The sequence below is a fragment of the Lepidochelys kempii genome, chromosome 2, assembly GCF_965140285.1.
Source record: "Lepidochelys kempii isolate rLepKem1 chromosome 2, rLepKem1.hap1, whole genome shotgun sequence".
In the NCBI taxonomy this organism is placed as follows: Eukaryota; Metazoa; Chordata; order Testudines; family Cheloniidae; genus Lepidochelys; species Lepidochelys kempii.
In genome coordinates this window covers 133,274,366-133,300,592 of record NC_136381.1, presented here as the reverse complement: position 1 = coordinate 133,300,592, position 26,227 = coordinate 133,274,366, and the positions used below count along the sequence as shown (strand labels likewise).

General features: G+C 41.0%; 1 long non-coding RNA gene across 1 annotated transcript in view; it reads right to left on the bottom strand.

The window, feature by feature from the left end:
* LOC140907094 (uncharacterized) overlaps positions 1 to 26,227 on the bottom strand; it is a 368,026-nt gene that overhangs the window by 19,769 nt on the left and 322,030 nt on the right. The window lies entirely within an intron of this gene.

Below are 26,227 nucleotides of genomic sequence, written 5' to 3'. Positions count from 1 at the left end.
TAATTTTCTTGATGTGGCTCAGAATTAGCATTTTAAAAAATGAAATACACTGTGTGTGTGTGTATAAGTATTTATATATGGGATGTATAATTGCTTTCAGTATAATAGATTCATAGATTCCAAAGGCAAAAGAGACCATTCCGATCATCTAGTATGACGTACTTGTATAACAGAAGCCATAGAACTTCCCCCAAATAATTCCTAAGAATTATTTTAGAAATACCTTGTAGAAAAAAATCCATCTTGACTTAAAAATTTCCAGTGGGGGAGAATCCACCATGATCTTTGGTAAATTGTCCATCATGGTTAAAAATATATGCCTTTTTTCCATTCTGAATTTGTTCAGCTTCAGTGTTCAGCCATTGGGTCATATTATACCTTTCTTGGCTAGATTGAAGATCCCATTATCAAATATTTGTTTCCACAAGTAGGTACTTGTAGATTGTAATCAAGTCACCCCTTAACCTTCTCTTTGTTAGACTCAAGAAGCTCAATCTATTTAGTTTATCACTCAAGAATGTTTTCTAGTCCTTTCTGATCAGTTTGTATTGCTCACCTAACTCACTCTTGGTTTTACTAGTAAGTAATGCAGATCATTCCAACTGACTGGAAATAAAGTCTTTGTGCCATTTCATGTACTTTTATGCCACGTTACAGAAAGGATTAGTAGGAATGCTTTGGAATTAAGAGTTTTAGAGGGATTTTTTCTTGTATCCTTCCACTTGCCATGAATGTGGGCTGTGCAGGTCTCAGATGGAGTCATCAAAACCTCTGAGTGACTAACTTTTCTGTACATGCAATATTATGGTCTGAGATAAGAGAAACCTTTCGAGGATTAGAAGTAAATACCATGTGTCTCTTTGGAAAATGGGGGCTCTCCTTTCCCGCTGGTATAAAACTACATTTTAGAGCACTGCAAAGGCAGAGAGATAAACAGACTTTAAAATTGTATTTTTACGTGTAGAAAAACCTGTCAGTGGCACAGGATTGAACCTTGCATATTCTAGGCTTTGCATCGGGATGGGATTTTGGTGGAGGACGTGGTAGAAGCTATTTCTTGCCAAGTTTATTCATTTCCCCCTTCTCCTGCCCTCTTCCCCACAACATGTTAGAAACTGCTCAGGAGATTGGACTATTATAAGAAGTCATCAGGAAATGAGTTAGTGAGTACTCATAGGTAAGTGGAAATGCCAAAGCATGTGCCTATCCAGTTTATCACTTCCACCCACTTATTGTGTACATATACACACACACACATATGTTTATATATATACACAATATTTAACAAAATTCACTCTGTGGGTGACTTTGGACAAGTTACTTAACCTTTTTTGCCTGCATTTATTCATTGACTTTGGTGGGGTTGTACAGGTTGTAAGTCAGTGCCAAACATAACCTCTTTAACTTGTTAGGGTACTGTGAACTATTTTTTGCAAGGTGCTTTCAGCTTTTCATATGAAAATCCAATTTTGTTTTTATGTACATTAAACACAAAACAGATTGCATAAGTGTTCCATGATTCTGACTTCTTGAAATGTACATGATAATGAACCCACTGTTTTACACTGAGCAACCTTTTCTATATTCGGCCACAGGCTGAGTCATATTTAATGACAATTATAGCACACTTATACACTAATTTATACACCAGTTTATGAAGACTGGTGAGAACTACTTACCTGTTGTTGCTTTTTTTCCCCTTCCTCATTTCTGAATTATTGTAATCACCCAAATCCCTTGAGGTAAACTCTAAGAAGTGTTCCATGCTATTAGTGTTATACTGTGAATTTCCATTTAGTGCTGGAGTAGTAGAATACAAATGGGAATCCTAAACTTCAGGTTCACCTTTTTCCTCCCCTTCATTGATAACTCTGGTCTGTTTTCTGTTCAGGTTCCTAAAGAAAGCTTGCCAGATTATTGTTTGTTCAAAATTTAATGAAAATGCTAATGTTGTTCCCAATCCTAATTGTCTAGCTGGAAAGAGCAAACATAATTTACATTAATTTGAGCACCTTAATAACTAATTAAAATCTCAACCTTGTGGCTATGCTTTCAGACATCTTTGCACTTTAATGCGACAACAAAATATTATTAGTCACTCTCTTGTGTGAAATTTTGTCTTGATTTATTGACACTATAAGGGCATTTTACAATCTGAAGCCTAATCAACCTTAACCACAGATTTTGTACTCTGCATGGCTCAGAGCTTTCACTCAATGGCTCATTGCAAAGTATTGCTTGTCACTGAAGCTTTTTTCCTCCTAATTCACTGCTACAATTTTCGATTAGGCCAGTTTTTGCCTGTGCATTGGTCAAGAATTTGAAGGATTTAAATCTCATCTAATAAAGATCAGAGGAACATACTTAAAGGATATCTCTGAATGAATACTGCTTATTTGTAGAGGAGAAATAACATGAGAAAAATAAATTGGAACTGAAGTTATCAGAGTCAGCTGTAATTCTCAGTCTGGTAAAGCTCATGTTTCTAACTATGTTTGAATGTACAGCTCAGAAGAAAGTGGGGAAAAAAGCCTACATTGATATTTTCTATATATTCTCTAGACTAGGGGTTCCAAAATTTGGTTCGCGGCTTGTTCAGGGTAAGCCCCTGGCAGGCCATGAGATGCTTTGTTTACCTGAGAGTCCACAGGTATGGCTGCTCATAGCTTGCAATGGCCACAGTTTGCCGTTCCCGGCCAATGGGAGCTTTGGGAAGCGGTGCAAGCCAGGCCACAGCTTCCTGCAGCTCCCATTAGCTGGGAACAGCAAACCGCGACCACTGGGAACTGCGAGTGGCCATACCTGCGGCCACTCAGGTAAACAAAGCCTCTCGCAGCCTGCCAGGGGCTTACCCAGGACAAGCCACGAACCAAGTTTGGGAACCCCTGCTCTAGACATAAATTCTAGAATAGGTATTGTATGTCATCCATCTATTCTGGCATGAGGTTCTGAACATCTCAAGCAGTCCCCCAGTTTAATAGATTATTCTGATTTTAGAAGCATGTGAGAATATTTATTAAATACTCCAGAAGCTCTCCCACCAACATAGTGCTGTCCACTCTGACGCTTATGTCAGTGTAACTTATGTTGCTCACCCCCATGAGCAACATAAGTTATTTTAAAATAAGCTGTAGTGTAGACATATCCTTACATTAAGTGGACTTAAAACTGACTAACTGATATATTACACAAAATGTAATTGTAAACAAGGAATCATCATGAAGAGAATATGTTTCTAGTGGCCTCTCACCAGGCCTGGTTCTTGGCCCTATACTATTTAACATTCTTTATCAATGACCTGGAAAAAAATATAAAATTACGACTGATAAATTTTGCAGATGACAGACAGAGTGGGGGAATGGTAAATAATTAAGATGACAGGTCACTGATACAGAGTGATCTGAATCACTTGGTAGTCTGGGGGCAAGGAAACAAGTATGGCCAAATGTAAATGTATACATGTAGGAACAAAGAATAGAGGCCATTCTTACAGGATGGGAAGTAGTGTCTCTGAAATAGACTTGGAGGTCCGGCTGGATAATCAGCTTAACACAAGTTCCCAGTATTACAGTGTGGCTAAAAGTGTAATATGATCCTTGGATATATAAACAGAGAAATGTTGAGTAGGAATAAAGAGGTTACATTACCTCTGTATCTGTCACTGATGCAACTGCTACTAGAATGTTTTGTCCAGTTCTGGTTTCCCCACTTCTAGAAGGAGGTTGAAAAATTGGAGAGGGTCGAGAGAAGAGCCACAAGAATTAAAGGGTTAAACACCTTATAATGATAGACTCAAGGAGCTTAATCTATTTATCAAAGAGAAGGATGAGGGTAACTTGATCACATGGGGAACAGAAGTTCAATAATAATAGGCTCTTCAGTGTAGGAGACAAAAGTATAACAAGATCATATGGCTGGATGTTTAATCTGATTTAGTCTAGCTTTGAATCAAGGCACAACTTTCAACCGTGAGAGTAGTTAACTATAAGAACTGTTTCCAAGGTCTGTTGTGGATTCCATAATCACTCTCCATACCACAGTCATACTTTAAAATCTTTCACACACAAGCAAGTTAAGCAAAATCAGTCCAGCAGTTTCTGAATTACGCAAGGATGGGGGGGCAGGATTTCCCCAGATGTTAAAATTTCCCAAAATGTGTGTCTATATAACACCACAGATAAAGCTCTAAACTTCAGACTTGTTTTGCTTTACTGTCCTCCAAATCTTGGTCTTCTTCTATGCGGTAGTAAGAGTCCTGGCAGCCCTTTATCACTATGCTAAATGACTGCAGCAAAACCACCAATCATGAGGATAATGGGATCAAAGCAGAATAGGAGCAGTTCTGAGCTGTATCTGCTCCTTAGGCATGTAGTGCAGAGCGATTCCAATGGGTGGGAAGCTGCTGCCACAAAGAAAAGGGGGTCCAGAGCATTTTTTTAAAAATAAGTCTTGGGGACTGTATCCTCACAACCTCCAACTGTCAGGGAAGAGAGGAGACACTTTCCTGATGGGATTCAAAGCCCTTGACAGGTGATTTTTATAAATACATGTCCAATAACAACAAGATGTATGGCCTCCAATAAATCTTCACAGCAACCATATTCTGCCATTTGTAATGTGTGCACAAAATTTTTATGGAGAAGTGGGAAAAATAAAAATAAAATTCGGGCACTGAAGTAGGAATCACTTTTGTTTGTTTTTTATTCTCCAACCCTTTTCAGTGTTATGAATTCTGTCCTATCGCAGTGCCAATTGTTTCTGAATACATGTCTGTCTTTTTTTTTTCTTTTGGGTGGGGTGGGGAGAGACAGCATTTCATTTCTTCTCCTCACCCAGCTCCATACTTTATTTTCTCCTTCATATTTTCTGCCTAGCCCACTTCCCCTTGACACTCTTCTGTGGTCTCTTCCCTCTTTTTTTCTCCCCTGTTCAATTCTGTCCATCCATCCCACCATACACTTTTAGCCTATGTGCTCACCTTGTTATTCCACATCCTCTTTCCTGGACCTTCCTATCTCATCTGCTTTTTTGCTGGTGCTCTCAAGTCTCTTTCCTTCCATTTCTTTTCCACTCCCTCCACAGTGCCTTCAATCACTTTTTTTCTTCCTTCCCCCATCGCCAGGTTCCCCCTTTCTCACCCAGCCAATCTCATGTGCCTTCTTCTTCTTCCAGCTGCACAGTAATATTTTCACTGTTAGTTAATCTGTTTTTAAAGGTTACAAAACATTAATTCTGTAAGGTAATTGGAGAGAGGTGTAAAGTCCTCACACCAGAGGAAATCTCTTTCCTTTCCAGTATAAAAAGGGTTTTCTTCAGGGTAATGTTTGTCACTTGTGGCCATTGTTGTTGGGGGAAAGAATGACTTCATTCTAGACAAATTAGAGTATTGGGCCAAAAGAAATCTGATGAGGTTCAACAAGGACAAGTGCAGAGTCTTGCACTTAGGATGGAAGAATCCCATGCACTGCTACAGATTAGGGACCGACTGCTTAGGCAGCAATTCTGCAGACAAGGCTGGATATGAGTCAACAGTGTCCCCTTGTTGCCAAGAAGGCTAATTTTGGGTTGTATAAGTAGGAGTATTGCCAGCAGATCGAGGGATGTGATCATTCCCCTCTATTTGGCATTGGTGAGGCCTCATCTGGAGTACTGTGTCCAGTTTTGGGACCCACACTACAAGAAAGATGTGGAAAAACTGGAAAGAGTCCAGCGGAGGGCAACAAAAATGATTAGGGGGGTGGAGCACATGACTTATGAGGAGAGTCTGAGGGAATTGGGATTATTGAGAATCATAGAATATCAGGGTTGGAAGGGATGTCAGGAGGTCATCTAGTCCAACCCCCTGCTCAAAGCAGGACCAATCCCCAATTAAATCATCCCAGCCAGGGCTTTGTCAAGCCTGACCTTAAAAACTTCTAAGGAAGGAGATTCCACCACCTCCCTAGGTAACACATTCTAGTGTTTCACCACCCTCCTAGTGAAAAAGTTTTTCCTAATATCCAACCTAAATCTTCCCCCACTGCAACTTGAGACCATTACTCCTTGTTCTGCCATCTGCTACCACTGAGAACAGCCTAGAGCCATCCTCTTTGGAACCCCCTTTCAGGTAGTTGAAAGCAGCTATCAAATCCCCCCTCATTCTTCTCTTCCGCAGACTAAACATCCTCAGTTCCCTCAGCCTCTCCTCATAACTCATGTGTTCCAGTCCCCAAATCATTTTTGTTGCCCTCCGCTGGACTTTTTCCAATTTTTCCACATCCTTCTTGTAGTGTGGGGCCCAAAACTGGACACAGTACTCCAGATGAGGCCTCACCAATGTCGAATAGAGGGAAACGATCACGTCCCTCCATCTGCTGGCAATGCCCCTACTTATACATCCCAAAATGCCATTGGCCTTCTTGGCAACAATGGCACACTGTTGACTCATATCCAGCTTCTCATCCACTGTAACCCCTCGGTTCTTTTCTGCAGAACTGCTGCCTAGTCATTCGGTCCCTAGTCTGTAGCAGTGCATTGGATTCTTCTGTCCTAAGTGCAGGACTCTGCACTTGTTGAACCAAAAGTCTGCAGAAGAGAAGAATGAGGGGGATTTGACAGCAGCCTTCAACTACCTGAAAGGGGGTTCTAAAGAGGATGGATCTAGACTGTTCTCAGGGGTAGCAGATGATAGAACAAGGAATAATGGTCTCAAGTGGCAGTGGGGGAGGTTTAGGTTAGATATTAGGCAAAACTTTTTCACTAGGAGGGTGGTGAAGCACTGGAATGAGTTACCTAGGGAGGTGGTGATATCTCCTTCCTTAAAGGTTTTTAAGGTCAGGCTTGACAAAGCCCTAACTGGGATGATTTAGTGGGGATTGGTCCTGCTTTGAGCAGGGGGTTGGACTAGATGACCTCCTGACATCCCTTCCAATCCTGATAGTCTATGATTCTGATGCGTGAGTTGTACCCTTCCACATTGTGGGGCCCAACTCACATTGACTTCATAGAGCAGAAACATTGTATGGACAACCACCACTTGTTTGATACATCTTTGTCTCCTTGAGATTTGCTGACTGCTCACTTCTAGATGAGTGCATGGAGAACCTAGAAAGTGAAAATCCTGTGCCCCATTAGTCATTTGCAGCATAGATATGCTCTAGTTCAACTATAGCTATTGAACCTGAAGCAGGAATTTATTCAAGGACATTGTATGGCCTGTGTTCTACAGGAGGTCAGACTAGATGATCACAATGGCACCTTCTGGCCTTAAAATCTGTGAAAACATCTGTTCACCCGAAATCCATATCCAAGGCCCAGGCATCCACAGAGCATGCCAAATTTCTGTGGGTTTCCTGTATGGCTTTTGCAACTCTTTGGAATGGATAGGTGAGTGAGGGAAATGCATAGGCATGGTAAGAGGACCCAGTTTCCATCAGTCTTGGATTAAGAAGTTCATAAGCAAAGAACACCACCTCAAAGAACCCCCAGTGTGAAGGCTCAGTTGAATCCCACATTTGTGGATTTAGAGGAAACAGGGCTGTGTGGGAATAGTTCTCTCCTCTGCCACATGCTCTGGATTCTTGCCCTACACCCAAAACCTGAAGGGAAAAATCAGTGCAATTTACCAAGTTCCTCACCTCATGTGGAGCCCCTTACCCACTGAGGAGGATTACAGAGACAGGCTAAGTTTGGAGGAGACCTTGGCAGCACAGCTCCTACTGGAGTCATGTTGTCCATGGGAAGCATGGGGATGGAGATGGGGTCAGGAATCCAGAAGAACAGGGGAAGAGGACCCTTTGTGTGGTGCTCAGATGGCTCAGTATGGGAAATTCTTAGTAGAACAGAAAATGCTTCTCAAATATAACAGATTGCTTGATACACAGTGGTTTGTGCATGGCTGCCTGAGCCTCTTCAATGGTGCAAATAGTATATGCTGGCCTCCTGACAATTATAACAAAATTCTAGGACAGGGATTGGAAACCTTTGGTACGCAGCCCACCAGAATAAGCCCCCTGGCGGGCTGGGCCGGTTTGCTTACCTGCTGCGTCCACAGGTTCGGCCAATCGCGGTTCGCTACTCCAGGCCAATGGGGGCTGTGGGAAGTGATGTGGGCTGAGGGATGTGCTGGCCACTGCTTCCTGCAGCCCCCATTGGCCCAGAGCAGCAAACCACAGCCAGTGGGAGCTGTGATCAGCTGAACCTGTGGATGCAGCAGGTAAACAAACTGGCCCAACCCACCAGGGGACTTATCCTGGTGGGCTGCATGTCAAAGGTTGCCGATCCCTGTTCTAGGAGCTTTTGTCTATTTGTGTGATAAGTGAGCCCAAATTCCCCTACTAAGCCAATGGGTTCAGATGCACCTATTTTCACTAACCAATCCATTATCAATTCATAATTGTATCTTTAGAGGTCACGTTACATAAACTGTTAATCACCATCTCTTAAGCTTAGGATGCTAGTTTTGGCACCATTAATTTATTTTATATGTTTGAATTAAACAGCCAGGCACATAGCAATATATCACTTATTAAAAGGAAATAATTTGCTATTTATGTCAAGTTGATTTGGTGAATCGTTGGTGTTTGGGAAACTTTTTTCCATTCCCAAAGATGCTCCTTTGGTTCATCACTTTTTGAAGTGGCCCTATATATAGCAGAGAAAACTCAGTTCTGCTAGACAAGGACATGCAGAACAAATTCAGGGATTAAAATACCAGCGGTATTGAAATATATCATTATGCATTATTTATGAGAAGTGTTTTGATGATGCTTTCACACCTATTAAAGACTTATTTTTTTCAGTGTTTTTTCCATCTGACCACCATCCTACTTAGGGCTTTACACCAAAGCAGTAATTCGCTTCACAGGCATTCAAACTCCATCTCAGACCAAAGTCATTTTGAACTTGTATGTCTCCCCATTTTGCATTAAATCCATTAGAAAGCAGAAAGCTAGCACAAATTCAATGTAGACATTTAAATTAGAACATGTTAGTTAAAAACTGGGCCCTAGGTTTCCTCAAAATGCCCCTGACCCAAGACAAATATTTAGCTGAATGTAGCCTTAGACTGTTAGATACTTGTTCTCCACAGTAGTCTAGCACACTTGAATGCTGCAAAAAATATTTGTAATGAATAATTTTCCTGGTTACTACTTGTTTGGTAGATCTATACACAGAATACTTAAAGTGACAGCACTGTACATGATGGGTTTTGTTAGGGTATGAGTACCCTGAAATACCCGGGTGTGGTCTAACTTTAATCTTTCTAGCTCTGGTCCTGGAGCTGAGAAGTCATGTAAGCATGAGCTTTGGTGTGGATTGTACAAACCCACCTAGAACTATGGGTAATTACTGCTAGGACTAGCCTCTGGTGAATCTCCCGCTAGCTTGGGTATGTTGGCTTGAGCTGCAGTCACACCCAGTTACCAGTGTTACCAAGCTGCAGTAAATATTGATAAATTGGAACAGAAGCCTTGTAATATTACATTCACAGATATTGTACGTACAGCTTGTCAGTAAAGAGAGACACTAATGACCTTGCCCTTGTAGAGCGTGATTATTCGGAAAAAATGAGCATGTGAGACTCCTTCCCCTTCCTGCCCATTCTACTGGGTGCCTGGCTGGATGGTTTCCGGTTTCCTAACTCTCTAACTAGCCTCCGCCTCTGTTCCCCAAGGTTTTGCAAACCCAGACTGAACTTCAGACATACTGAATCTTAAGCCAAATGGGAGAGTTGTAGTGTGAATATTCCACTAAGCCTTAGAAATGGTATACGTGCACCGGAATTGAAGAGTAAATCTTCTCATGCCGAGGACCCAATTGTGAGACACTTAGGCTATGTCTATCAATACAGCTGTGCCATTGCAGTGCCTCTGATGAAAATGCTCTATGCTGATGGGCATAGAGCTCTCTCCTGTCAGCATAATAAAACCACCTCCAGAAGCGGCAGAAGCTATATTGGCAGGAGAAATGCTCCTGCTAGTATAACACCATGCACACAAGCACTGGTTAGGTTGGTGTAACTGATGTTGCTCACGGGGGTAGTTTTTTCATACCATGAGTACATAAGTTATGCCGACATTGGCTGTAGCATAGACATAGCGTTTCTTTGGTGAATGCGTCTCATCAAAAGTGTTGCCATTTGCATAAAGCCATAGAGTCGAACAATTGATTAATTTTTTACCCAAATCGAGGAAGGAAGCCTGATAATAAACACATCTGTTCTGTGAAACTTTTTCATTTCTAGGGCCCAAAGAATCTCTAGGACTTTATTTCAGAGTAGCAGCCGTGTTAGTCTGTATCCACAAAAAGAAAAGGAGGACTTGTGGCACCTTAGAGAAGAACAAATTTATTTGAGCATAAGCTGTAGCTCACGAAAGCTTATGCTCAAATAAATCGGTTCGTCTCTAAGGTGCCACAAGTCCTCCTTTTCTTTTTTCTAGGACTTTAGACACCTATAAGGATGAACTAATTAACAATTACCTGTAGCAAGATAAAGAATGGGGACAGTGCACTAGTACACATGGCATATCTAAAATTCTTTTGTATTAGACTGTTTGGAAGACAGTGGCCTGGCATACAGAAACATCACACCGAATTTGTTAAACTTAAAGCGTGTTTTTGGAACTTGAATCTTTAAAGATAACTTGGTATTGTACATGCAGTATCTCTGAGTTTTTATCATGCACCTCAAGGATGATGCTTTTAATTAAAGCATTACTGGCTGACACTCTGTGCAGGAAAGTAAGCACAAATCACATTTTATGCAGTTTTCAGAGTCAGTTACAGTTTACTTGATTTGGAGTAATGGCATAAATTATCTATAACTAAAATCATGGTCCACACCTGCAGAACTATAATTCAAGCAACAATCCCACTAATTTAAAAGGCATTTTACCTTTACAGGCAGGGAATGCAGAATCAGACTAGAAATCTAAATAGGAAACCATTTGTATAACCAAACAATTAGCTCTGGAATACAAGGTGCTGTGTATTACATAAACATGAAGAATTCACCCCCAAACCATCATATTAACCAAGGTAAATGCAACTTTACAAATGCCTGCAACATTCATATTAAATCTGAAGTATAAGAATTTGAGCAATCCTCAATATGAAGACATATTTCTCTTCAGTTTATTTCATCCGATTACCTTATTAGTACATCAATCTCTTTCCAGTAAAGCAAATGGTGGTAGGCAATTGTTTTTAAAGGGAACTTCCTTGATAGGTTAGGAACCAGAAGACCTGGTAGCCTAATATGTGAATAGCTTAATGTTTTTTTTTAAAAATATGACCAAATTGATTTCCTCCTGTAACTACCAAACAGGCTACCAAAAATGCTATTGCAGCTACCACCTATGTCCTACCTCTCAGCAAGTCAGTTTAAAGCTGTGGCAACTATGTGATGAAAAGCAGTGCAGCTAGGAGGCCTCCGTGTGGCTAAAGCTTTTTTGTTTCTTAGTGGTCTTGTAAGTCCCCACAGGATACAGCAGAGCACCAGGCTCAGTATTCACACTCACAAATCCAGCCTCATTCATCTTATAAGGCCCAGTTCTGCAAGGTGCTAAGCAGCCCCATTAAACTCAGTGGGATCCAGCTCACAGTGAAGGTTTACCAGAGATCTTCCCTTCATTTCTGAACTCCTCAAACACCAACTTCCTGCTCCAGTCCCATTCTCCCACCAGGAGTTTGTTTGGGCTAATTATAGAACCAATAAAAATTGTGCAATACAAATTCCAAATCCTGAAATTGCATGATATGTTTATCAATAGAATATACTCATTCCTCTGCGTCAGGGCCTTGTGGGTTGGCTTCTTGTAGAGAGATCTCTAGTAGAGTGACTGGGTATATTCTTAGTGTAACTTTTTTTTATACACACACACACGTCCCTGAAGAGAGGTGCTCAGACAGCATGCAGGAAATTCCTTCTTTCAGGAATTTCAGCCCAGAACTGGTGTCCAGTTTGCAAAACACAACTCTGCCTCAAGAACAGACTCTAGTTAGATTAAGGTTGAGAGCAAACTCCCTTGCTGCTTGCCACAGATCTTCCCAAAGTAACTGGATCACAACAAAACTCTTGCAAAGACCACAGCCTTTTTCACCCAAGATTAAATACTTGCACACATCTAAGAAATATCTATGCCATCTGGTGACCTCTGTCATAACAATACTTGCTAGATTTCCCTATGTGGTTGTCATAGGAGTCGCGCCACTCGCTGCTGTAGCATCTCCTTGTGGCTCATCTGAGTATTAGTTTACCACTGGTTTGAAGAAATCCTCTTGCGATTTCTCAGCCCCTTGTCCCAATCTGTCACTCAGCATCCTCTCTCATCCTGAGCTGCAGCGTTTCTCTTCATGGCTTGGCCCTCCAGCCAGGTCACTATAGTTTCTTCCCTTTTAGCTTATCAAAGTCTCTCTAAACAAACTCCCACAGTCAATTTTCAAAGTCCACTACCCTGCCCATGCCACTCCCTGCAGTGGCTGGTAGGGGAATCCAGGCCCACCCTTGTTAACACTGGATGATTTTGTAGGGGCATCAGAAACTCCACTGATGATCTGGAATAGGCTTGTGCAACTGCTAACCAGAGTTTGCCTTTGGGTCCCATGATGGAGAAACTCAGCTTGCATTTAAATAATGTTTCTGGCCCTTTTTGTTGCAGAGATAGCTCTGACAATGTAAAGAGATGTAAACAGTCAGTCAGTAGGCGATTAATTCAGAAGTAGTGGGAGCCCCAGCACAGCGATAAAACACAGCAGTGCAGGAAGCAGAGAAATAGCAGGACCAAGTTGTTTCTGCACTGGGAGGGAACACGGCAGGTGCAGGCCAAGTCTACTACAGCTAGTTAGGTCAAATTTTTCTAACATTACATTCTGTTGTCTGTTTGATAAGGTAGACAGAATGATGTAGCTTGAAGGAAACTAATGGGAGCCTGCATGAACTGAATAGCTAAGCAAATGCAAGGAAATAACCCATTTGTTTTCAAACACAGGTAGAACAGTCACAAATGCCAAAGACTATATTGTTTTCAGATGTATGTATATAATGCAGCACATAATTAACATTCAGTTTCTCAGTGTTTCATGAGGATATCTTGTTACACTGAGAGGAAGAGGAAAGTTGGGCTTGTGGTTTTGGCATAGGACAAGGAATTCGGAGACCTGGTATATAGGTTCCTGAAACATCCTGAGTGATGGGGAAGGGGATAATCACTATCCTATGCCTTAGTCTCTGCCTCTTTCAAATGTATATAATACTTCCTCCCCTTCCCTACACAGGTGTTTTGAAGCTAACTTAACTTTTGCCAAGTGCTTCCATTTCCTCTGATGGAGGGTGCTGTATAAGTGCCACGTTACTGCGAAGTGATTTGTTTAAAAAAAACAACAGAAAATGTTAATTGTTCTAGACCATGTTATTTCTGTACCAAAAAGGACTGAGATAACTATTTCTTTCATCTGTGCTTCTCATATTCTGGTGTCTACCTCAGCCCTTGATTGCTGGCTCAGTGGTGCAGTATCACTTGGAAGGCACGTTCCTGTTTGACCCTCTTTTCTGTTTTTGAAAGAAGCTTACTATCCTAGAGAAGGCAGAACTTCTGACTGGTTAACTTGAACACCACAACCATGTATACTGTACATGTTTCTAGGTTATTTATCTAGTTTTTTAATATGGCCATACTATATCAGGACAGTGGTCAAAAGCATTTGATCTTAAAATGTTGACTGACTCCTAGAGATGCAACAACAGCTGAAAATACTCAATGTATTTCTGGAAGCTGACCCTGAATAAATTAAACGTTTATTACCTGGCCACAAAAACATCTCCCCTTCACTCTGATGACATATCCTCATTTCCCTTCAAAAATACCCAGAGGATTAATCCCTACTCCAGCAAGAAAGATTATTTCCCTGATAGCTCAATTCCCTCCACTTTCAGGTGAGTTCCTCTCTACATGGTGACTTCACTTTCTGAAAACTCAATAAAATGGAAGCCTTCCTGAAATTCAGTCAGTCATTCACAGCTACAGAACTGTTGAAGTGCCACAGGTATTTCTAAATATGTATTTTCATTGTAAGTTATTAAATCTTCTGTAAAATCTCCTCTTTACACTCTGATAGGGGAAAAATTAGTTTTCTTAGACCAAATTAATCCCTCAGAACTAGTACATTACACTGAAGAGCAAAAAACCTTTAAATTAAGAGTTTAGTAATCAAAACTGAACCATAAATATAGTTAATCACGATCCATTTATCCATGCATTGCTCTGCCGCCATTTAGCACTACTGAAAATATTTTAATGCATTTTACACATTAAAACAAGACATTTTGCCAGTCTGCTAATGTACCATTATCTGACAAAATTACTTCAGTTGTGATTTTTTTTGTTTCTTTCTATTATTCCATTACTTTAAGACATCCGATCATTTCATTTGCTGAGTGCTGTGCTGGGAGAGCAAGCCTGTGTCTTACTCTGGGTTTTTATAGCATAGGGAAATAGGAGTGTTTACTAATAATAGTACTGGTGCTGTGGGGGGGGGGGGGGAATCTTTCTCGCTCAGATCCAGGTGGCATGGGAAAAGCATGTGTCTTAGAATTCAGTTTTTACATTTAAACAACTTTATTTTCAGATTTTTCTTCAATTGTATATATATTATTCAGACTCTTATTTTTAGGAAGATTTTAAATTTTACTTAATTTCTCAACAAAAGTAGATCAAAGTACAAATAGTACTTTGTATAGTCATATTACAATGCAAAGGATCTCAGTCTGGTTTAAAGCTCCAAACCCTTATTGCTCTCACTCTTGTTTTAACTAAAGGGCAACATGGCAGGATAACATACTTTGATCTCACAGTAGATTTACAGTACTTTTTGATGTGTGTGGAGGAGCTTCCCATTTGCTGTGCTTTGGGAATATAATTCTATTACTTCTTCACACAAATGGTTTATTTCTCGTTACCACCACCTTTTTCATTACCGGTGGGGGGAAAACAAAACAAAGATTTCAGCCAAAGCCAAATCCACAAAGCTTTCACAAAAATCCCATCTAACTTTTCAACCAATTCTATTTATAGTTTCCCAAAATGGGAAGATTAGATATTGAGTAACAGTTGATGAGATTCCACGTGTCAAGAGAAAAAGGGTCTATTATTTAAGAGAAGCTGGAAACTTTCTTCAAGTCAATGAAGTTACTGGGGATTCACACTGGTACAAGTGAAATCCAAATCTGAAATATAATACCTCATTATACTTTAGTTTCCAATTCTTGCCTCGTTTCCATATTCCTTATTTTGGGAAATTTATAGAGACAATGAAGAAGCTATTCTGATATTACTTGGAGCTTTCAGGTTTCCTTAACTTTCCTCCAGATAGCTTTGGAAGTGAGTATGTTAGAGACACTACATTGGTCTCACTAGTTAACTATTCTCTTCTGGAGATTCATTAAAATCAAGTGCTCATGCCAATTCCTTTAGGTCAGTCAGCTGCCTTTGGTACCACTAAGAGTAGATTTTGACACCTGGCATGATTAATTCCAAAGTAACTTTACTGAAATCAATAGTTACACCAGAACTATATCAATGTGAATGAGATCAAAGGTGTCTTGTTTTTACTGGTAGATTTGCAGCCAAGTGGTAAATGGGACTAATTTGTAGGTGATAACCTCAGCTCTTTAAGAACCTCTAAATCCTTAGCAAGTCAAGTGAAGCAAAGAAAACTCAACATTTATCCCCTCTTGAAATCTCTGTTCCCATGACAGAGCATAGTTCAGTCTAAATCTGAGCCATCTTAACTACAAAGTAGACTGAAATTCCTACTGAAATCAATAAAAGACAGCCAAAATGTATTAGACTGTTCACAACAGTTCTGCTGACTAGGAGTCCACAGATGTTGTGGTGGAAGTGAAACTCCTTTCCTGCATAGTCCTGGCATTACATTTTAAAATATATACTGCTACTCGTATATACCCTCAGCTTCTGCCTTTAGTTGTGCTACAGCTGTGTTCATAAAGACATAGATCTCAGTGTGATTATCAGTTCCCTCTCAGAAGAGGCCCAAAAATTTACTAGAAGGGATGTACTGGTAAAAAATACACACAGAATCTTGCAAAGTCATCTATCTGCTAGCACTGGCAATAAATATATAAAAATGAGACAGACCAGTAATGACAGAAACTGATCCAACCCAAGAAACTCACAGCTGCATCTAGATTGAGATTTCACTTCTCCATCTTCCTAGCCCCTAGAATTTGAAATACTTGGATCTGGGCTTCTTTGGGGCTCATCACTGTGCTTGGAGATGCAGATGTTTTGATTATTTTAAGAAGTAAAATCACTGACTGTTCTGTGCAGGTGGGTGGGTGGATGTGTGCAGTGCTTAATTTGTCCCAGGTTTGGCCAGGTCTGAACCCCAGCACCTCTAGGCTTGTCAGTGCATAACCCTGGTACCCCTGGGCTTGCCGGATCAGTTATGAACGTTCTTTAAAAAAATCGCTTAAGCCCTGGCACCTAATTGCTTGAGCTAGGACACCTCTTTCATTTCAAATTAAGCACTGGGTGTCTGTTTAACACCCACTCAACCTAGAGGACAGCTGGCCTCTCTTGAACTATAACTTCAGTAAATTTTCAACAAAAAAAGTATTAATGTGCCATATACTGTGGGATTGCCTCCAGCAATTTCCGCTTTAGGGTGTGTGCGCACGTGTACATGTGTAAATAAACATTGGCTACATCCACTTAACCCGTATGCTCCTGTATATGCACAATCAGTTAACAACTAGCAGAGTATATTTAGAGAAGCTGTTTTAAATCAACTTTTAAGAGTTTAGTCGAGTCACTTAATCATTTAGAACTTTCTCCCATACATATAGGAGTATGTACTATGTTTATTAACTAAACAATGCTAAGATTGTCATTGAGGTTGCAAAGTCAACCTCTCAAGCTAGACCAGTCAGAATCCAGGTCTCCTATGCAACTAAGTCAGCATATGATACCGGTTTTTAATTACACGAGCACATTCTGTTTTTCCCTACAGGATTCTTGCCTCACGCAATGCACAGGATGGATAGTGCTCAGGGAATGAGGCAGCTTTTCAATATTTCTTCTTATGCTCATTCAGGATGTGCCCTTGTACTTTAATTCAGTATCTGAGACAGAGTATGGATGGTACAGTAAATAGTTCTCATGAGCTTTCCCTATGGCACTGATCACCATAGTATCCAAACATTCATTAATTAGTTTTCACAGCATTTCCATGAGGTACAGAGTGTTTCGCAGATAGGCACAGAGGCACCCCATGCTCTGGGTGTCCCTACACTTCTGACTACTAAAAGCTGCAACTGGATCACTTGATGATTGCCTTGTGCTGTTCATTCCCTCTGAAGCATCTGGCACTGGCCGCTGACAGAAGACACGATCTGGGCTGGATGGATCAGTGTGGCCATTCTTAGGGAGAGTAAGGCCAAAATTTGCAAAGTCCCATTAATTTCAGGCATGTTCAGTGACTGGTCATTCAACTTGAAACAGCTAGGGCCTGTTGTTTTTTTTTTTAATAGTGCTTTGATTTCAATATATGTAGTTCTATAAAAATGATGGGTTTGGACATTGATTGATCAAGACAACTAGCCTGTGAGGTAATGGAAATAACACTTACTTACCATTTTACAGATGTGGCAACTGAAACAGAAGGTAAAATGACTTGCCCAAGACAACCCACAGAGTCAGTAGCAGAATTAGAACTCGGGACTGCCTGACTCCCAAATCTATGTTAATTCCTCTCATTCAGATTTCCTTACTTCCAGAGGTATTAAGGAACAGCTGCTCCCATGGATTTCAGTTGCAGTGGTGAGTGCTCAGTACTTAATCATATTAGTCCCTGGTCTCACGCTGGGCATCCAGAAAACAAGATACAGTTAGTGGCCACCTGCAAACATTTTGATTGAAGTAACTCATGCAGTTTCACTTAGGACTTTTACAGCACCGCCTTTTGGTGGCATTCATCTGCCTTGGTAACAAGACCATCTTCTCCTGCTGCACTCAGCAGATTCATTCACTTCACACCTTCAATTTATGCAACACATCAGAGGTGTCCTTCAAAAAGTCTCACTGACTGTTCAGCCCTGATTCATCCCCAAAGCATTTTCATCCTGGCAATTGCTTGGGGCAGGGATCCTGTGTAAAAAGTAATGTGATTATGTAATTCAAGACTGCATCTCAAGGTACAAAAACAAGGCGCCATATCAAGGTTGCACCAGTACTCAGTGCTTGATTATGCAACCTTCATGTTATTTAAAAAAAATAGGAAATCATATAGTTAAAGTAATTTTTATTCTGTGTAGCTGTAAGAGTTAACTGCACACAGAAATATTTGTGAAAATGGAGCAATTTATGTGATGAAGCAAATATCATGCTCTTTTTGCTGGAGAATAATGAGACAATACTGACTTTTTTGATAGAATATCAAACCCTAACCCAGTGGAACATTTGGAAACTAAAGTGGCAAGTTCCTTTCTTCCTGTTCCTGTTCCTGTTCTGAGTTGTGAGTTTTGTTTTTTAAGAGCTTATTTTTATTTGGGCCAACGTTCTCTTGCAGTCTTATATTGGAGTTTTAGTATTCACTCCTGTTCCTCTCCAGAAATTGATCAGAAGATTGGAGCAGAGAAAAATATCCAGTACTTTGTGTATTTTCCTTTTGATTGATGGAGTGTAAAAAATCAGAAATGGACATTTATTTTTGTTTGAAAGATTCCTCAAGGCAATTAATTTAGGAAACAAGAAGGCCATAATTATAATATGATGAATGGTAGAGTTCCTTTCATCAGAAAGTGGTGAGAAAAAAACAAAATACTTATGAGCAGATTCTGATCTCATTTATACTGGCTTAAATCCAGAATAAGTCCATAGACTTCAGAGGAGTTACTCTCAATTTACTTTGTTGTAAATAAGAGCAGCCTTTAGTTTCTAACTTTAGTTAAGGAAGACACAAAGTTCTTGATACAACACTGTAATGGAACTCAGCCAGGGCTCATCCCTCGGCAGGGTGGTGGGGCACTACATCGCCTCACTACACTCTCGGCTGGGTTGGGGAATACCCAGTTTATGGCCCAGACCTCCAGGCTGGGTCCCGCAAGCAGTTCGATATAAGCCCAGGCCGTGGGTCAGGGAGGGGCAGCAAAGAAACAGTCAGGGCTCAAGCCCTCAGGCAGGGACTGAGCAAATAGTTCAATATAGGTCCAGGCCCTGGCTTTAGCAACCAGGGGGAGGGGGAGATTGCCACCCACCTTGTGGGTGGCAGGGGGGGACACAGGCCCACCCACTCCACTGCATCCCAGCCCAGGGCTGTAGCAGGAGTCGAAGACCCACTGCTGTGTCAGTAGGGATCCTGGCCACAACTGCAGTGCTGCAGCCAGACTGGGGTCGGCTACCCCTGGGCTACTTCCTGACTCCCCCTCATCGAGTACCTGGGTCAGGGTGGTGTCCTCGGAGGGATCCAGCACCATGAGCTCCTCTGAGTCACCAGCAAGGGGTAGACTTGACAGCTCCTCTGGGTCGCTGGCAAGGGGTAGGCTCGGACACTCCTCGGATTCGCCACAGCTTGCCGATGTCTCCTAAGCCAGGCCACAGGCATCTGGCCTCTCTAGCCACTGTTGCACAACTGAGCTTCAGGATTGGGCTTTTCTACTTCCTATCCTGCTCCTTGACCTCTGGGGGGCGGGCACAGGATCCATTTGCTCCGCCCACTTTGGTGTCTGGGGAGGTTCTTCCCTCGGTGGGGTGATGTGGCACCACACCACTTCAGTACAAACACATATTCAGATTCTACAACTAAAGCTCAAAATGACAGAAAAGTTTGTTCCAAAAACCTTGCACTCTTGAACTGAAGCCAAGATTGTGATGTTTCTTCCAAAGAAGGAAGGTGTCCAAAATTAAAAGCAGCTTGAAAAATGGTATAATGCATTGGCCACTTCAGTTTTGTCAGTATAGGTCTGTCTTCAGGTGGAGCCATAATTTCTGTTCAAAGGAGACATCTTCAGTCCATTGTTGCTAAAATGAACATCTAATTTCTCGAAAATTGTCTGAATAATGTAGAGTTTAGCAAGTGATGGGCCTAGTATGTGCATTTTCTCCCCCTAGTTTTCCATTTCACTTGTTATCCACAAAACAACGTTAACTCATCTTTAATTGCACCTTGTATATATCCTATGAGTGAGCGCACACGCAGCATGATTTCTTTTGGAAAAAGTTGAGAGACAGAAAAAAGACAAAACAGATGTTGCACTGAGTACAATCTTGCTGTCTTTACACCCTAAACAAAGCCTATTGACTCTAATAGGACCATAGAGTGAGGCAAACTGTCCACTTACAACACAACCACACTCTACAACCCTATATAATTTATAAGTAGACCTGGCAGTATTCCATTTTTTTTAAATATAATTTTGTTTGGATAATATCAGTGTTTAGTTTTAAGCATTTTTCCTATTTTTATCAAAATGTTCATGTCGGTGTAGCAGGATGGTCACCTGCTCCAGCCCTGAAAGGGTTACAGCTAGGCTGATGGGGATGGCAGCCACAGCTGGGGCCACACCCCAATCAGGCCACAACTGGCCTTATTAAAGGCTGTGAGCCAGGAGCTTAGGCAGTCTCTCTCTAGCTGTGTAGAGAGACAGGCCTGGCTGCTTGGGAGCTCACCAGGGTACCTAGAGTGAAGTAGGGCTGAGGAAAGGCTAGAAGAGCTGGGGAGTTCCAAGCTGGAAAACTCCCAACCTGCAGGCCTTGCTGAAGGCCTAAAGCAGGTCCTGGGGTTGTAGAGGGGTAGCCCATGGTTAGGTAAAGGAACCAGGTCCAAACCCTCCTTGCTGATGATGAGCGGTACAGACTGCAGTCTGCCCCAGTGTGCAGGGGCTAAATGAGGACTGGCAGTAGCTGCTGAGGCAAGGTGGGGATAGATGGTGGGGAGACCTGGGGACTGAGAGAGCAGAAACCCAAGGGAAGGAGCACCACAGTCTAGGAGGGACATGGGGGGCCTGAAGCAAGTAGGACACCAGCCTGTAGAGGGTGCTCTGGAGGCTGGAGAGCTAATTCCCAGGATGAGAGGCGCCACACCGGTGAGTTGTGCCTTGCTACAGTCAGAAATTATCAGTGGTATCAAAAGTTTTATAACCATAAAAAGAAACAAATTGTCAACAAAAATGCAAAGTAAATATCCTTAAATCAAAGTCTGATAAGTTCAAGCAGCATTTTTCTTACTTTGCCTATCTGCAAATTTGGTTCATTATTGATGAAAATATTTTTTCATCAGTTTGTGTGTATGGAATTTACCAATTAAAAATCTAATCCTTCCAAACCAAATTTATGAACTCATAGAATTATAGAGCTATATGAATAAAATACATGGCATATCTGTAGGCACATGATATTTAAAATATCAACTCAAAATGTTTTCTAATTATACCCTCACCCTCATCCTCAAGAGTCCACAACAGTGAGAGGGAGATGTATCTTATAAGCAAGTTGTGGTTTCACTTGGAGAAGCTCATTGTTCCATCTACAGCCTGTGAATGTGACAAAAAGTGAAATATCTCCATTTTATAATTAATAAGGAATTTAAGATGTTGCTACCTCTGAGCTACCCTTTCAAGCTAGCCAGTTGGCTATACTAGTGCCAAATGTGGGAAGGCAGCTCAGAAGCCACAGAACTGAATGGTGAACAGCATGAATGTCAAACCAAGAGGCTGGGGTGGCACTTTTCTGACAGTTCAGAAAGTCCTCACCCACCCCCGCAAAAAAAATCCCTATGAAGCAGTAGAAGAACTGCAAGCGTGGTAGAGTTTGTGATTTACAGCAGAAGTTACTGCATTGCGTACCTGGACGCAGAACCCTAAGAGCAAAGCTTTTGATTTCCCTAGTACAGTGTGCCTTCTTAGAAACTATGAAGCTCGCTAGAGGGAGACTTCCTCTCTCAGGCTCATGGAGCCGTGTCTCCGTGAATCTGGAAAATATTCTTTTAGTGTGATAATGGAGTGGAGCGTATGATCATAAAATTTTCAGATGACACCACGTGGGGAAGGGTTGTAAGCACTTTAGAGGATATGATTAGAATTCAAATTGGACCTTGACAAATTGGAGAATTGGTCTGAAATCAACTAGATGAAATTCAATAAAAACAAATGCAAAATACTTCATTGAGGATGGATAAATCAAATGCAGCTACAGAATGATGAATAACTGGCTAGGTGATAATACTGCTGAAAAGGATCGGGGGGGTTAGAGTGGATTACAAATTGAATATGAGTCAATGTGATGCAACTGTGAAAAATACTAATACCATTGTATTAATAGGATTGCCAAATATGACATAGGACGTAATCATTTCACACTTATTCAGCACTGGTGAGGCCTCAATAGGGTACTATGTCCAAATTGGGGCATTACATTTTTCCTAAAGTGTAGACAAATTGGAGAGAGCAATAAAAATGGTAAAATGTTTAGAAAACCTTACCCATGAGGAAAGATTTAAAAAAATGGGCATGTTTAGCCTTGACAAAAGAAGACTGAAGGGAGACCTAGTAAATCTTCAAATATGCTTAGTTCTGTTAGAAAGAGGATGGTGATCAGTTGTCCTCCATATCCACTGATGGTAGGACAAGAGGTAGCAGGCTTAATCAGCAGCAAGGGAGCTTCAGGTTAGATATTAGGAAAAACTTTCTAAGTGTAAGGGTCATTAAGCTCTGGAATAGGTGTAGGCTAAAAGCCTAATGGGAGAGATTGTCTCTAGTAAATTGTACTCCATTTTGGTAGCTCTGAATTAGTAAAAAGACATTTTAGTTTTATTCTTTGTTTTGTGTTAATTTCTTTTAGAAGGATAGAAGTGTTATGGCTGTAATTCTTGCTTTTGAAATTATTTACAGTTTTTTGTGTAAGTGAATGTGTGGCATGAGAACAGACAAGAGGCACCAGTACTGATGGGTCGGATGGTTCAGAGGGGAGTGGAGAAGTTGAGAGGCACCAGCCTTATTATCAGAATCACCCCAATGGCAGATTGATGACCCTAAAGCAAAGGCATACACCCAAGGAGAAGATAAAGAGTGGAGCTAGAGGGTTGAGATAAGAAACAGCTATGGATGCTCCCAGTAACAACCCAAAATGCTGATTGGGAGCAACCTTGACTACCTTGTGGTTAACAGCTCTGGTGTGACAGAGCAAGGTCCATAGACTTGTATGGGGACTTTATTACTATAAAAGAAGGGTGTATTGCCATGGAACTTTGGGTTTGTTCTGTATCAACATCGGTTCTTCAGACACATCCAACAGAGACCCAGCTCCAGCTCCTCCCCTCCCTCTTGTGCAGTTTCAGCTGGCCACTGGAACTGACTGAGCAACACTAAGGACTGGTAACTATAAGATCCAGCTGCAGAACCTTTTGGTATGTGGGTGGGTGGGAGGGTTAATGGAAGCACATGCTGATTTTATGTTTAAATTGTACTCTCAATAAACGCAGCGTATTGCCTTATCCCATTGAAAAAGATTTATTGTGCTTCTTATAAGCATAACATAGGCTTCCAAGGGAGGTTGTTGGATCCCCATCATTGGAGGTTTTTTAAAAACAGGTTGGATAAACTCCTATCAGATTGTCTAGGTTTACTTGGTACTGTCAGAGTGCAGGGGGCTGGACTTGATGACTTCTTGAGGTCCCTTACAGCTCTACAGTTCTATGATTCTCTATTATTGCTTGGCTGTGTCTTCACTAGGAATAAAAGATGTGTTAAGTCAGCTAACTCAAGGTAAAATCCTAGTGAAGATAAGGCAGTTTCATTTGCACACAAATTAGCAGGTCAACTTAATTAAGGACTATAAGGAACTATAAGGAAGCAAAGTTTTTACCTAAACCTGATAACTTTTGTTAAAATTAGACTGCCTGGTCTTTACTTGAATTTTACCTCCAGTAAGCTAACTTGAGTTGAGAACACACACTTTTTCCTAATGAAGTTAAGGCCAGTGTTTAGCAACTAAAGATGAAGTTAGAGAGAAATAGTCCCAAATTTCAAATCACTGTCTGCAAGTTGAGTCATTTAATACAAGAAACCCTACATAGCATGGGCTTTCCATATGCTAAACCATAAGGAAGTTATGAACACTTGAAAGATTAAAAATTAGTTTTAGTCTCTTTCAAGCATGCTGGCATGCTAACCAGTGGAATAATCCCCCAGAGTAATTCTACCCATCTATGCTTACGTTCCACCTTCTCCAATCACGCAGTGATTGTGATGTTAACCTTATTAAAAGTCTATTGGAGACTGCATTTTGTCCTGCCCCTTTCTGGTCTAATTCCTGAACTTGCAAACTCTCATATTTTAGATGCCAGAAGAATTAATGCAAGAGGATTTTTAAGTATGAAACAAACAAATGGCAATATTGCATCTGATCCTAGAAGCATCTGCTAAGACCAGCTGAGTGCCCTTAATTCACCTTGAAATCAGCATAATTTGAGTGCTTGGCACCACACAGCATTGGGTCCACTGTGATAATCAGAGCTCATATCCAATGTATTAAATGTAAAAGCACGCCAGCTCTTGAATTTTTGTTTGATTGAACACCTGTCAAAATATATTAAAATAATGTATCAGCCTATATAGTTATGTTGTGGGGAGAGATATAAAAAATTAAATACAATTTCTTTTCCACCAATGTGTGTGTTTAAAAAAAAGTACAAAACTTTAATTTTTCCAAATTTAAAATATAAGAGTGCAAACAGGATGCTCTAAGTAATCAAATATTCCCCAGTTAGTATCTCTCTGTTGCCTTTTGTCTTCTACTTAGATTGTAAAAGTTTCAGAAAAGGGCAACACAAATTATCAGTGATGGAACAGCTTCCATATGAGGAGCTATTAATAAGATATGGGCTTTTTAGCTTGGAAAAGAGATGACTAGGTGGGAATATAATAGAGGTCTATAAAATCATGGACTGGTGTGGAGAAAGAAAATAAGGAAGTGTTGTTTACTCCTTCTCATAACACAAGAACTAGGGATCACCAAATGAAATTAGTAGGCAGCAGGTTTAAAACAAAGAAAAGGAAGTATGTTTCACACAACGCACAGTCAACCTGTGGAACTCCTTGCCAGAGGATGTTGTGAAGGCCAACACTATAACAGAGTTCAGAAAAGAACTACATACATTCATGGAGGATAGGTCCATCAATGGCCATTAGCCAGGATGGGTAGGGATGGTGTCCCTAGCTTCTGTTTGCCAGAAGCTGGGAATGGGCAATAGGGGATGGATCACTTGATGATTACCTGTTCTGTTCATTCCCTCTGGGGCACCTGGCATTGGCCACTGTCAGAAGACAGGATACTCGGCTAGATGGACCTTTGGTCTGACCCAGTATGGCTGTTCTTATGGTCTTATGTAAATCAGTGAACTAAAATTGGTCTGTCAGAAACCAGGCCTCATTTGTGGACAAACTGTGAGGATGGACTATTCCACCCATCACTCCCCTTTTGGGGTCCTCTGAAAGAAACTTTTGTGAGGGAACGCTGGCTACTGAAATGTTGGCTGACTGAACGGTGAGAGAAGGGGAAGGAAGGTCAGAGCTTCACTGTCATGGCTGCCATCCCTACTGTTTCTTGGGATCCTAGATGATCATCTTCCTAACCCTGAGAGATGTCCTAATGAGACTGGACTAGAGAGAGGAAGCCAGATGATACCAACACTGCCACCTTCACCAGCTCCATCTAAATCCAAAACTTCACCTAGGATGTGAGACTTTGTCATCTTCTCTCTTGTGTGTTCTTTTCCTTCCCTACCTTATTTCTTCTCTTTCCTATCCCTCTCTGTTTTGCTTCTGTCTAAGTCTGGCTTAGCTGGAAAATACTGCATTTTGCAACACTGCTGTAAACCTGTGTCCAGAAAGAGGCAACTAAAACAATGTCCGAAACAGCCTGATGCTTGTACAGGTTTGCCCAGTCTTAAAGTGTCTAAGACCGTGTGGTGGGCTAGTGTTTTTTCCACCAGTGAACTTGCAAGTAAAAGTTATCACCAGAAATAGAAGCTGCATGTTCTGTCGTTACTCTTCTTTGGAAACAGTATCAGACTTTAACAACAATAGCTCCAGCTGATCTCAATTATTTTCTTTTTCTCTGTCTTTTCCCCCAGTTATTACCATTTTTGATACCATATAAAATACTGTCAAATGTTTTTTTTTTCCTTCTAAGAACTCCCTCCAGGTAAAGATAAAGCTTTTATTTTACCAACA